Raw genomic sequence first — 13,952 nt, 5'->3', positions numbered from 1 at the left:
AGGAAAATCCACCCTCTATGTAGGATGCACTAGTCAGACGTGAAGTGGGCTTATTGGAATTAATCGCTTATTTTGATCAACCTGGCTTGTTATCTACTTTCTGTAGTCAATTGACCAACTGGCTTGCTACAATTAATTAGTATGAACCTTTCAGCTGATCTTGCTTGCATTTTGTGTGTGTTCATATTCACTGTTTTCTTTTGATTGTGTTCCATGTTGTATCAGGCAAGGACGAATTATGCGTAGAATTTCTGCTTATGCCCATTTAGCGTATTTGTATTTACCTGGTTCTGACTAGTGAATGTTGAGTTGTTTTGCTTTCCCTGAGATTCAGGGAGGGCTTCGGTGAGATTGCTAATGTTTAAGTGGATGGGATTGCTAAGGTTTGGAGTATGATGTAAACATGTCACACTCTGAGATTTGCAAAATTTCACAACTGTTGTGCGGACGTGCAGAATACATTTTATTGATTATTGATTGGTTCACCAATCACAGCCGTTCAACATCACGATCCAATGATCCAGAGGCTATTCAACTCTTTATTTTGAAGGTTACTTGGCATTAATTGTTGCCCCACCTCTTGTTGCACTCAGCTATACAATCCACAACACCATGTGTATCTGCAAAAATGGTCAAGACGAGCACAAGATCCTAAGACCAGATGGTGATTCTTCTTTGTATCAATAGAAAAAAGAGAGCATATATTGCATCGATGTTCAGGAGAATTCATCTATAAATGGAACGGAGCAAATGGAATGCAAGTAAGGTGTTCTGTTGGTCTTACAGGTTGGTGCCACCGACGGGTCACAGATGGAGTCCGTGCTGCAGACCATGATGCATGCGGCAAGGGCGTCCTTCTTGTCAACGCCGTCATAGTTGCCGGCGCAGTCGACGTTGCAAAGGCACCAAGGGACGCTGTGCCTGCACCCGTCGTGGCACTGCTGGTAACAGTTGCAGAAGGACATGGCGTCCACCTGTTGTTTGGATGGCACAGCGTGACAATAGCGGCGGCCCTCTTCTGCACGTCCATCCCCTCTCCTTATCTGCACGAGCTATGACAAGTGAGTAGGAAGGGAACTGACGTGGGAGTTTTCAGGTGATTGGTGGCTCTCTTAGACAGTTAGATATGTGGTCTTTATGTACTGGAGTTTTGAGGGCAATATCGGTATTTGACCCGGAAAATTTGTAGTGTAACACGACAAAGTATTGCAGTATTTGCTAGCTCATCAGATTCCCCACAATTTCAGGCTTGTCTATTTTGTAGCCATTTTTGCCATGGCATTGATTTCCTAAACAAGATGGTGCCTACTGCCACTTACTAGCCCCTAGTGGCCTAGTGCGCACCTGAAACTAACCTTGGATCATAAACCGATTAGACAAGCGCATGGTGAAGAGACCTGTGCTGATGTAGAACGAAAACCGAATGCAGTTTTCAAACAATGCTGTTTGGTAGTAGTGACGGACAGATTGCTATTTCAAGTTCCTGGGGATGTGAAGTAGTCCCTCCGGTCCAAAATAGACACCTTCTGTGAATTGAATTTGCACAATTCTCTCTTTCTTTAACCAAATTTGCATCTATTCAGTAGTAAGTCCCGTTTAGGCTTCGGTGAGTTTGCTAATGTTTGAATTTGAATTCTTTGTTGAGTTGAATATACATATGATGTATACACGCGAGTGTGTGCTTCAGTGTGTTGGGTGTGTGATTGTCGTTCTTGTTAAAAGACTATGTATGATACAGGGACATGTTGCGTTGCTCCTCTTGACATTCTCGGGGATGGGGTGAACGAATCTCGCACAGTAAAATCTTCTCTTTTGGTTAGACTGGTAGATATGTGCCTGTAAGTTGTAATTTTTTTTACTGAAATGTAACTATACATATGAATATATCTACTGTTAGGGAGTTTTGCTTACATATTTTCCCCCCGCACGCCATATCTAGCGCGCCTGTTGGAGATGCTCTAACTGCAGTCGAAACGAAGCCAGGCATGTCCACTCGCCCCCATTACGTCCTCGATCATATTTGCACGCGGCCCAACATCCTCGGCTCTGCACTAGGCCGTATACCTAGTGCCTGTTGATCCCACATACCCCTGCGCTGATTTCGGCCCAGACTGGCCCAACAACGAATTCAAACGCAGGCACCGAGCCTCCCTGATCGCCCCGATCTGGTCGGCCGCCGGCGCCGGCACCAGTGTTGCCATTGGCCGTTTTTTCTTCCGTCGTGGTAATACAGTCCAAGAATGGGGATCAATGAAGTACTGCAAAGTTAGCGCCCGCAAACGTACCGTGGGGATTGGTCCCTTCCATGGCCGAATGATCGTCGGAGCCGTTCGCCGGAGAACCTCGACCTTATCTTCCCCCTTCTGTCCATCCCAAGGCTGATCGCTTGACAGAACAATCACGTTGATGTTCTGGCGACTTCTTCTTCCGAATAGCCCACGAGAAGAGACTCGCAAATGATATCCGACGGCATCGGCGATGGGACCTCCGCCACCAATCTGGTCACAGTGCGGTCCTCCTCGTCGAAGATCGTCCCGGAGAGAGCCCAAAAGCGATTGCCCCGCCGACATCCGGGGCGGCCGCGGGTGCCCTCGCGGCCACCAGTGTAGTCGCCTCCCTGTCTGTCGTGAGGTAGCTTGTGCTTCTTTAAAATGGAAGAGATTGTCACTTCCCAGCCTCTGCACCAACTAGGGATACATACGGCCATTTTAGTATGAGTATGAAGATAAGCAAGGTCCTCAGAATTTTCTAAATCAGTATCAAGATATTTCTTCATAAGTGGTTCTCCCTGTGCATTATCAATTCTAGGAACTAAACTCGGGTCGTTAGGATGAACAACCACAAGGCTGGTACAATTAATTAGTTGTTCCCTTTGTTTAGAAATATAAGAGCGTCGTTTAGATCACTAAAGTAGTGATCTAAACACTCTTGTATTCTTTAGTGATATAAACGCTCTTATATTTCTTTATGGAAGGAGTACCTTTTAGTTGGTATTTTGCATGTGTTCATGTTCACTTTTTTCTTTTGATTGTATAAAGACGGGCCAATCGTACGTCAAATTGCGGCTTATATATGTCCCATTTTGTGTGTGGCTGACGAACTTGTTTCAAATTATTTTGCTTTTGTTCAGACTCACGCAAGGCTTCGATTAGTTTGCTGATGTTTGAATTCTTTTACATGTTATATTAACCCTCTCCTTCGTTACTTATTCCTCGCAGAAAGAAGATAAGACAATTGTGATCTTGCAATCTGGTCAGAGTATGGTATCAAAGACACATCAAATTAGCAGGGATTTACCAAATGCATTGATAACTAGCTTTATTATAAGATTCACAAACTTCCTCACAATCACAAGTAGTGCACCGAAGCCAAATACATTTTATTGCATTGGTGCAGCAGTTCGACATCATATGATCCCATGATCGGCCGGATCTTCAATCTTCAAGGAACCTTGGCCCGTCCATGGCGACCCCACGTATCGTTGCACGCATGGCTACAATATGCGGCGCCTGCATATGCAAAATGGCAGTGCAAGCACAAGATCATCAGAACAAAATAACAGCATAAAGAGCACACATATTCCATGAGTGTGCCTCTACGAACGCACCCATATCATAAAGCAAGGTGCTAGGAGGTCCTCTTACCGGATGGCGCCGCCGGCACGCCGCATAGGGAGTCCTTGGTGCAGGCGACCATGCAGGCGGCTACGGGGTCATTCTTGTCATCACAGCTGCCGCCACACACGACCTTGCAGAGCATCGGGAAGGCGTGCTTGCACCCTAAGTAGCACTCTCGGTAGCAGTTGCAGGAGTAATTGGAGAACTGTTGATGGGATGGCCTGGACAGCATGAGGAGTAGGAGCATGGACAGGGCCGCAATCACTGCCGCTCTCTTCTTCACCACCATGTCCTTCCTCGTACTGTACAAGAGAAGTGGAGTAGATTTCAGGCTCCTGTGTGGAGGGCTCTGTACATGTTTCAGCCTGGAAGCGGATCTCCTGCGAAGGAAATCATTAACCCGGAGATCAAGAAGATCCGAGGAGCTAGGAATCATTTGCGTGGAAATCTGAGAGAGAGGTAAATCATGGTCTTACTTCCAAAACTGTAGATCCGCCCGATGGAAAGTTGAGCAACCTTCTCTGAAGAAGAAACAGCACCAAATCGGCAAAGTATCAATGGTGGCAAATTCAATCACCAGGTGATTTGCTGCTAAAAGAAAATGCAGAGCAATCTCTGTCTCTATCTCTAGTATTTATCTTTATCTCTATATCTATATCTCTATCTCTATCTTCTCTTCTCTTCTCTTCTCTCCACCGGTTTTCACTGGTTTTCTCATTTGGCCAAACAAACCCAACCTTTATTGGGTAACGATATGGCCAGACGAACCCAACTTTTATGGTAAACGTTTACGCGCGGTGAGTCGGATGAACGCTCGGGCCGGTCACTTCGCCATGCTGGCGCTAGCCATCAGGAAGGGAACACGTGTACCTTATCCTTTCCTCACGGCCGTGACCTCGCTTTCCCCATCGCTTTCCACCTCGCCTCCTCCGACATAGCACCAGGCAGCTCCGAGCACTCCTCCCTTCACACCTCACGCTGCACCTCCTCCATGGGGGTGCTGCTCCCATGCGCCATGGCCTGCGAGCTGAAGGTCAGGGCGGCCATGGCTGGCGAGCTCGGGGTAGACTGCGACGGGGGCTCCTACGAGCTGCTATGGGCGCCATGGCTTATGAGCTTGGGGGCAGACGACGACGGGGGAGACTGCGAGCTGCTATGGGCGACGCCGTTGAGCATTTGCTACTCGGAGAATCTCACCGGAGCTGCGAGCATTAAGCGACACCTCCCATGTTACAACTGGTGTTCAAGGAAGCTACCACAGGCGCTGCAAAAAGCTTCAACCCGTGACGCCAAATGCTGGGACCGCTCAGTGCCATCGCAAAAAGCTACAACCGGCGTCGCAAAAAGCTTCGACCAGCATCGCAAAAAGCTTCAATCACGACGACATATGTCAGGGCTGGCTACTGTCAATACCAAAAAAGCTGCAACCGTTGTTGCTTTTGCTACTATCGGCGTCGTTGTTTGCTACATACTTCACGGCTTAGCTGCGGCGTGCGACGACGGCGGCGATCAACAAGCTGTATGTTTTTGCTGGAATGAAGACTATGTGTGCTACAACCGGTTATGGCAGAGCTACCACCGGTGATTTTTTTTGGCTACAACCATGTACGGATTAGTTGTGACCTCAGTCGGGAGCTGCAACAGTTGATGTTTTTGCTACTACCGGCATCGTTGTTTGCTACATGCTCGACTTAGCTGTGACGTTCGACGATGGCGGCGACGTTTTTGCTACAACCGCCGCTGGATTTTGCTTCATCCGTTCGTGGATTAGCTGCAACCCGCGATGGCCGCAACGGCGGTTCGCTGCAACTGTGCTTTGGTTTTGCTACCACCGGCGAAGATTTTTGCTACATCCATGCATATTTGCTACACCGGTGCTTCAAACACGGTGATGAGCAGCGCCAGATGCTGGTGGGGGTTGTTGTTGGAAATATGAGCAATTTTCCGAATGATTTTATTGACAGAAATACTAGATAAAGCATGACTAATATAGCAAAGATAAAATAATTCATGCAATTCGACAGAGAGAAGGTAAATAGCATCTGTATATATGAACTAGAACCGAACACATCTAGAACAGACACTAGAGCAAGAAGTTGTGACAGAACTTCTAACAGAAAGAGTATTAGAACGTACGGAACGGGAGCAGTCGAGCAGATGCACTGGTCTTGGGGTCGGTGTCCTCGCCAGCCATGTCGTCGAGGAGGTTGTCAACGTCGGGGAAGAAGTCATCGTCGGGGAAGTAGTCGTCGGAGTCCGGGGCGTCCGTGACAAAGAAGTCAGTAGTCGCGCTGAGCGCTCCCCAAAAACCTTATCACCCTTCTCCCGTACAGGACTCAAAAGGTGCGGTTTCGGAGGCCTACTGTCCCGACCTGCGGTACACGCCGCAAGCCGGGATGGGGAAGAATTTAGCAGTAGCGTAGTGCTCAAGAACTTGTGGCGAGAGGAAGAAGAGGTTTTGGTGCGTCTCTCTAAGAGGAGCGACCTCCCTTTTATAGACGCAAGAGAAGGAGGCGAGAGGCTGCGCCGGGAGCTGAAGAGAATGAGGGAGACGAAACGAACAGGCGCCAGGCGAAGAGGCGCGGTGTTCGTATTCAATCACCACTACAGCAAAAACATTTCAGCTTCCGCGTGACCTTTCGTATACCCGTCGTGCGTGGCAAAAATTTAGACATCGGCTCGTTCCCGCAACCCGCGGCGCGTCATGACGAGGCGTGGCGTGGCGAGGCGGGCGGCGGAGGAGGAGCGCGCGTGGATGTCCCTCTTGTTCTCATCCTCATACATGTGGAGAAAGAGCCTCCCTTATAAAGATATCCAACTCCCTCTAAATAACAATGTGGGACTAAACTTTAGTTCCACCTCTTGCCTTGCACGAATGGGCTGCGTGGTCCTCTAGGATTTATTAGGAATTTCTGAAACTGCTATTGGGCTAGGCCCAAAATAGACAAAATTCCAGCAATCCCCCACCAAATCTCAGAGGCACACAAAATTTGCCTTTTGTTCCAAAACACTGTTTTATATACCGGTACTGCAGTGGAGACTGTTAAGTTGAAATTCCACCTAGAACTCTATGCTACACTAGTAAGCAACTTGAACAGTGGACTGGGCCTTGAACTGCAAGTTTTCTGTGAATCTAGTTTCACATAAAGCCTTGATCGATACGTGGCTACCGTTGGTCTTCCCCGCGGGTGGAGCTTATGCGTCATACTCCGAGACCTTTCATGAGTTTACTAGTGAGAACCCTACTCTCATAGATTGCGACGTTTAACAATCAGACTCATATAGGTGTGTTCTTCAAAAGATGTTCTGCAGGACAACATCTCTGCTTAAATGAGCCACTTAGAACACATTTAAGATATACATCAACCTGCCATGCAGTTTTAGGAGAGTATTGCATCTTCATGGAGTGGTATTGTTAATAGTAAGGATACTCTCCTCTCAGTTGATCAACAACTTGTCTTCCACATCTATTTCACGGGATCTCCGATCATAAAGAATAGGTTACCACTGTGAACAACTCATATTGTGGGTCTCATACCCATCTCCCTCGATGCATTACCTATCACATTACGTGATAGACCCTTAGTAAAAGGATCTGCCAGATTTTTAGACATTTGGATATAATCCAATACAATAACTCCGGAGTTTCTCATTTTCCTGACAGACTTTAACCTTCTCTGAACGTGTCTTGATGACTTCATGTTATCCTTTGAGCTGCTCACTTTCGTGATCACAGTTTGATTGTCGCAGTTCATAAGGATACCCGGTACAGGTTTCTCAACAACCGGCAAGTCATTCAAGAGCCGGCGAAGCCAATCTGCTTCGACCGTAGCTATATCTAGTGCTGTGAGTTCTGCTTCCATTGTTGACCTCGTTAAGATGGTTTGCTTGCAAGACTTCCAAGAAACAGCGCCACCTCCATGAGTGAATACATAACCGCTTGTGGCCTTTATCTCATCAGCATCTAAGATCCAGTTTGAGTCACTATACCCTTCAAGCACCTTTGGGTGCCCGGTGCAGTGAATTCCATAATTCGCAGTGCCTTTCAAATAATGCAAAACTCTCTCTAGAGCTTTCCAATGCACATCTCCCGGTTTTGAGACAAACCGACTCAGTTTGCTAACAGCAAAAGAGATGTCAGGTCTTGTAGCACTGGCTAAGTACATAAGCGAGCTAATAATCTGATAATATTTCAATTGATCTCTAGCAATTCTTCGATTCTTTCGAAGTAACACACTCGCATCATTTGGTGTTGGAGAGGGCTTGCAGTCACTATAGCCAAAGCGACTCAAGATCGATCTTTTCCACATAGTGAGATTGAAGCAATGTAATACCACCATCATCGTCTCTCAACAACTTGATGTTCAGAATGACATCAGCCACTCCTAAATCCTTCATCTCAAAACAGTGAGATAGGAAATCCTTGACCTCCTTAATAACATTCAGATTTGTTCCGAAAATCAGTATGTCATCAACATACAAGCAAAGGATAACTCCCTCGCCCCCACCATGGAGATAGTACACACATTTCTCAGCTTCGTTTAGAACAAAGCCTGCAGCTGTTAAAGTTCTTTCAAACTTCTCATGCCACTGTTTAGGTGCTTGCTTGAGTCCATACAAAGACTTCGGCAACTTGCACACTTTTCCTTCCTGACCATATACTACAAACCCATCTGGTTGTTCCATATAAATTTCCTCGTCCAACTCTCCATTTAGGAAAGCAGTCTTAACATCCATTTGATGAACGAGAAGACCATGTGAGGCAGCTAGTGAAAGTAGAACTCGAATAGTGGTCAGTCGAGCCACAGGTGAGTAAGTATGAAAGAAGTCTTCACCTTCCTTTTGGGTATAACCCTTAGCCACGAGCCGAGCCTTGTACTTTTCAATAGTACCATCAGGCCTAAGCTTCTTCTTGAATACCCATTTGCATCCTATAGGTTTGCACCCATAAGGACGATCAGTTATCTCCCAATTTTCATTCGCCATGATGGAATCCATCTCATTACGAACCGCTTCCTTCCAGTAGTCAGCATCTTCAGATGCATAGGCCTCTGAAATAGAACTGGGAGTGTCATCTATGAGATACACAAGAAAATCATCACCAAAGGACTTTGCAGTCCTCTGTCTCTTGCTCCTAGTAGGAACTTCATTGTTCTCCTCCACAGGACTTTCAAAGTGTTCCATCGAAATGGCAGGTTCGATAATTGTAACTGGTTCCTGATTCCATGAACTAGGCATCTCCTGATTAGATGAGGTAGCCATATCCTTCATGGGAAAGATATCTTCAAAGAAAGTCGCATCATTCGACTCCATGATCGTACCGACATGCATGTCAGGTACCTCAGATTTTACAACCAAGAATCTATAACCAATGCTATGAAAAGCATATCCCAGGAAAACACAATCCACGGTCTTTGGTCCAAGCTTGCGCTTCTTTAGAATTGGCACATTGACTTTCGCCAAACAACCCCACGTTCGTAGATAAGAGAGTTTTAATCGTTTCTTCTCCCATTCCTCGAATGGAGTTATCTCTTTATTCTTTGTGGGAACTCGGTTTAGGACATGACATGCAGTCAATATCGCCTCCCCCCATCATGCCTTGGGGAGACCCGATGTGTCTAACATGGCGTTAACCAAATCTGTTAGAGTACGGTTCTTTCTTTCGGCCACCCCATTTGACTGAGGTGAATAGGGAGGCGTCCTCTCATGGATTATACCATGTTCCGCACAAAAAGCATCAAATTCATTGGAAAAATACTCTCCACCACGGTCGGACCTAAGCCTCTTTATTTTTCGATCAAGTTGGTTTTCCACTTCAGCTTTATAGATCTTGAAAAAGTTCAAAGCCTCATCCTTAGATTTCAGAAGATACACACGGCAGTATCTAGTGGAGTCATCAATTAACGTCATGAAATATTTCTTTTCACCTTTTGTCAAAACACCATTCATTTCACATAAATCTGAATGTATGAGCTCTACTGGTGCAAGATTTCTCGTTTCCGCAGTCGTGTGAGACTTACGAGGTTGCTTAGCTTGCACACAAACTTGCCACTTAGATCCCTTGATAGTGGTGAAACTAGGGATTAAGTTCAACTTCGCTAGTCGTGACATGCAACCAAAGTTAACATGACAAAGACGTGAATGCCAAACATTTGATTCACTATTTTTGCAAACATGATTAACAACTTTATTGCAGACGTCTGATAAGGATAAATGAAACAGGCCTCCTGACTCATAGCCTTTACCGACAAAGGTTCCATACTTGGATATTACAAATTTATTCGACTCAAAGACAAGCTTATAGCCATCTCTACACAGAAGAGATCCGCTAAAAAAAATTATTGACGGAGGGGACATAATGCACGTTCTTCAGCCGCACGATCTACCCCGAAGTAAACTTCAGGTCGGCCATGACAAAACCACGAACAGAGCACTTGAACCGTTGCCCATCAGCACGGTTGAAGTCCCTATGGTCTGATAAGACGAAAACATGGAAATATCACCACATACATGCACATTAGCACCCGTGTCAATCAACCAATCAGGAGAATGGCATACTGAAAGAATAGTGGGAAATATACCATACCCAGCATCCTTCATGTCAGTGTCTCCAGTGACAACATTAGCGGTCTTGCCGCCTTTCCTAGGATGAAGCTTGTCATAGTGATTAGGGCAACTAGGAGCCTAATGATCAGGATCCCCACACACATGACAAACACCTTTCTTCTTGTCATTCTTCATCTTGAAGTTCGTGTGTTGCACAACCTTATTCTTCCCATCAAACTTTGCTTTACCATCAAACTTGCCCTTGTTCTTGAACTTGTGGGGCTGGAAGTTCTTCTTCTATACCAGATTGGCACTAGATCCTCCCTCAATACCTCGAGCACGTGTGTCCTTTGCTCTCGCATTTTCTTCCACATCAAGAGTGCCAAGGAGATCCGAACGGAAAACTCCTGTCTCTTATGTTTCAGTAAGGTAGCAAAGTTCCTCCACGAATGAGGAAGCTTAGTGATGATACCTCCGGCAACAAACTTGTCCGGTAGCATACAACTGAAGTGCTCAAGTTCTCTAGCAAATGACTGTATCTCATGAGCTTGCTCAACCACGGAGCGCTCTTCAGTCATCCTGTAATCATAGAATTGCTCCATGATGTACAACTCAGTGCCAGCATCCGAGACCCCAAACTTGGCCTCGAGTGCATCCCACATATCTTTTCCATTATCAATTGACGCATAAGCATCAACTATGTTCTCACCAAGAACACTCAAGGGAGCAGCCTTAAACAGAGTATCCATTTTCTGAAAAGCTTGTGCTTGTTGAGCATCAAGCTCTCCATCAGGTTTGCCGAGAGTGGCGTCATAGCAACTCATGGTTTGAAACCATAAGACTGCTCTCACGCGCCACCTCTTATAGTGGATACCCTCAAACATGGGAGGTCTCATGGAAGCAGCAAAACCACTTGGGGTAAATTGCCTATAATAAGGTTTTTGGATTGTTGGAAATATGAGCAATTTTCAGAATGATATTATTGACAGAAATACTAGATAAAGCATGACTAATATAGCAGAGATAAAACAAGTCATGCAATTCGACAGAGAGAAGGTAAATAGCATCTGTATATATGAACTAGAACCGAACACATCTAGAACAGACATTAGAGCAAGAAGTTGTGACAAAACTTCTAACAGAAAGAGTATGAGAACGTACGGAACGGGAGCAGATGCACTGGTCTTGGGGTAGGTGTCCTCGCCAACCATGTCGTCGAGGAGGTTGTCGACGTCGGGGAAGAAGTCGTCGTCGGGGAAGTAGTCGTCGGAGTTTGGGGCGTCCGTGACGAAGAAGTCAGTAGTCGCGCTGAGCGCTCCCCAAAACCTTATCACCCTTCTCCCGTACAGGACTCAAAAGGTGCGGTTCCGGAGGCCTACTGTGCCTGCGGTGCACGCCGCAAGCCGGGATGGGGAAGAACGTAGCAGTAGAGCAGTGGTCAGGAACTTGTGGTGAGAGGAAGAAGAGGTTCTGGTGCGTCTCTCTGAGAGGAGCGACCTCCCTTTTATAGGCACAAGAGAAGGAGGCGAGAGGCTGCGCCGGGAGCTGAAGAGAACGAGGGAGATGAAATGAACAGGCGGCAGGCGAAGAGGTGCGCCTTTTCAGCTTCCGCGTGACCTTTCATATACACGTCGTGCGTGGCAAAGTAGACATCGGCTCATTCCCGCAACCCGCGGCGCGGCACGTCGTGACGAGGCGGGCGGCGGAGGAGGAGCACGCGCGGATGTCCCTCTTGTTCTCATCCTCATATATGTGGAGAAAGAGCCTCCCTTATAAAGAGATCCAACTCCCTCTAAACTAGCAATGTGGGACTAAACTTTAGTTCCACCTCTTGCCTTGCACGAATGGGCTACGTGGGCCTTTAGGATTTATTAGGAATTTCTGAAACTGCTATTGGGCTAGGCCCAAAATAGAAAAATTCCAGCAGTTGTCACGGGGGGCGAGGCGGCCGGAGGCAGGACGAGATGTGTGCAGGAGAGACGGATGCAGAGCTTGGGGGAAGAAGGTGCGGCTGACCCGCAGGAGCCGGACACAAGAGGGGAAGAGACGACATCCTGTCGTGAAGAAGACGACGACAGAGGTCAAAGATGCTAGATCTATGGCTACTGATGCTGCGAGCGGCGACGGCGAGCCGACATGCGGAGCTGCAAGCAGGAGGCCAGGGGGAGGAGGGGCCATGGGGGGCTACAGAAAATTCCGTCGGGCGATGACGGATGAGGGCTAAACCAGGATGAAGACGAGTGGGGGAAGGAAGAAGAGAACGCAAACCCAATCGGATGGCTGCGCGCGGCTGAATTGGATGGCCAGGGGCTGACCGGCCGAACGGTTGGGCCGGCGCGCCGGCGCAGATTAGTAGCCAACTTTTATTTGGTAACACATTCAATTCACGCATGGCGATTGATTTCTTTTTCGTAACCCAAGTTAACTAACAGATGATAATCAATCTTCAAATACTAAAACCAATCAATACAAGGCAACAAAAATTAATTCACGTATCGCGATCAGATTCTTCTTTAGTAACTCAGCTTAGCTCAAGGACAATTAATCTCTACATCACCTTTGTTTACCACTCGCCAATGGGAAAATTCATACCAGACACATCACGTAGGTGACCTGGTGTTGATCTAGATCCCTATGATGTGGTGTTGGGATCATGTCAAAACACCATGCCATCCTAAGTGCCGATTTTGCATGATCAACCGATTCAATTCCCGATCCACTCAATGCAATCGATCCATCGAGCGAACCAGAGAAACCCTATTCCCTTCCTCATCTCGTGTATTCTCCTATGGTGGTCACAGGTCGACGGGCGCCAGGGTAGCAACCATGACGTGTTTATGGTGGATCAGAAGCCGGATGTGAGGTACCCATTCATCCTCTCTTCCTAAGCCTACGTCATCTCTCTCCTCTCGGCCATCTCCCTTGGAACCAAAGTTTTAAATAGCGCGCTAAGCCTCTTAGCAGCGGCCTATTCTAAATGCTATAGTGGTGCTATAGCGAGCTATTTAAGTTGTTTGCTCATGTGTTTGGAGCAAAGACCCTTCGCGCGAGATCTTTTCTAAACGCTATAGCGGGCTAAAACCATGCTTGGAATGGCATGTGGAGGCAGCGACGCAAGAACGCAGAGTGGCTCGTCGAGGGAGCACGGCGCGTGCGCCGGTTTGCTGAGTTGGCGCGGCGGTGATGGTCAAAGATGCGCTTGCTTGAGGTCATGGGGCCTTTATGTTGTAGGGGACGGCGCACACATCGGTGTGCCAAGGTGGTGGGGAGGCGGTCGCCAGATGACGCATGTGTCTGAGCCCTAAGTGAAGGAAATATGCCCTAGATGCAATAATAAAGTATTATATATTTCCTTATATCATGATAAATGTTTATTATTCATGCTAGAATTGTATTAACCGGAAACATAATACATGTGTGAATACATAGACAAACAGAGTGTCACTAGTATGCCTCTACTTGACTAGCTCGTTAATCAAAGATGGTTATGTTTCCTAGCCATAGACATGAGTTATCATTTGATTAACGGGATCACCTCATTAGGAGAATAACGTGATTGACTTGACCCATTTCGTTAGCTTAGCACCCGATCGTTTAGTATGTTGCTATTGCTTTCTTCATGACTTATACATGTTCCTATGACTATGAGATTATGCAACTCCCGTTTACCGGAGGAACACTTTGTGTGCTACCAAACGTCACAACATAAATGGATGATTATAAAGGTGCTCTACAGGTGTCTCCAAAGGTACTTGTTGGGTTGGCGTATTTCGAGATTAGGATTTGTCA

The 13,952-nt window shown here is 46.7% G+C and overlaps 1 long non-coding RNA gene across 1 annotated transcript; it reads right to left on the bottom strand.

Moving 5' to 3' along the window:
• Window positions 1-3,282: 3,282 nt before the first annotated feature.
• LOC120970318 (uncharacterized) lies at window positions 3,283-4,216 on the bottom strand. Its single transcript, XR_005765034.2, has 3 exons — window positions 4,094-4,216; window positions 3,645-3,997; window positions 3,283-3,509 (listed from the first exon to the last, which is right to left on the bottom strand). It is a non-coding gene; the product is annotated as an uncharacterized lncRNA (long non-coding RNA).
• Between the last annotated feature and the right edge of the window lie 9,736 nt (window positions 4,217-13,952).

This window comes from Aegilops tauschii, chromosome 6 (assembly GCF_002575655.3).
Source record: "Aegilops tauschii subsp. strangulata cultivar AL8/78 chromosome 6, Aet v6.0, whole genome shotgun sequence".
NCBI lineage: Eukaryota > Viridiplantae > Streptophyta > Magnoliopsida > Poales > Poaceae > Aegilops > Aegilops tauschii.
Note: the sequence above shows the minus strand (reverse complement) of the source record. Positions and strands in the feature narration are given on the sequence as shown.